The sequence below is a fragment of the Colobus angolensis genome, unplaced genomic scaffold (assembly GCF_000951035.1).
Source record: "Colobus angolensis palliatus isolate OR3802 unplaced genomic scaffold, Cang.pa_1.0 Scaffold96, whole genome shotgun sequence".
NCBI lineage: Eukaryota > Metazoa > Chordata > Mammalia > Primates > Cercopithecidae > Colobus > Colobus angolensis.
In genome coordinates, this window is record NW_012123598.1 from 14,908 (window position 1) to 15,231 (window position 324).

Consider the following 324-nt stretch of genomic DNA (forward strand, 5'->3'; position numbering starts at 1 on the left):
CTTCATTTCACTTCCCTCCAAGTTCTCTTTTTGGATTACCCACCCTTTCTCCCGTATGACACACAGACCACATGTTCACACTTGGAGACATGCACTCCATCCCACGTAGACAAGGCTGAAAAGTATTATGGTTTATTTCCCAGAGATAAACAAGGGAATTCAAAACAAGGCTACCAGAGTTCTAATCTGGAGTCTGGCATTTACCAACTGTGTGATGCAGGCATGCTTTCCATCAGGTCAGGGTCTGTGTCCTGGGGTTTATGATCTCTAGTGACCCCCAGCTAAATATCTCATATAATGCAATACAAAGGAATCACTAAGCTG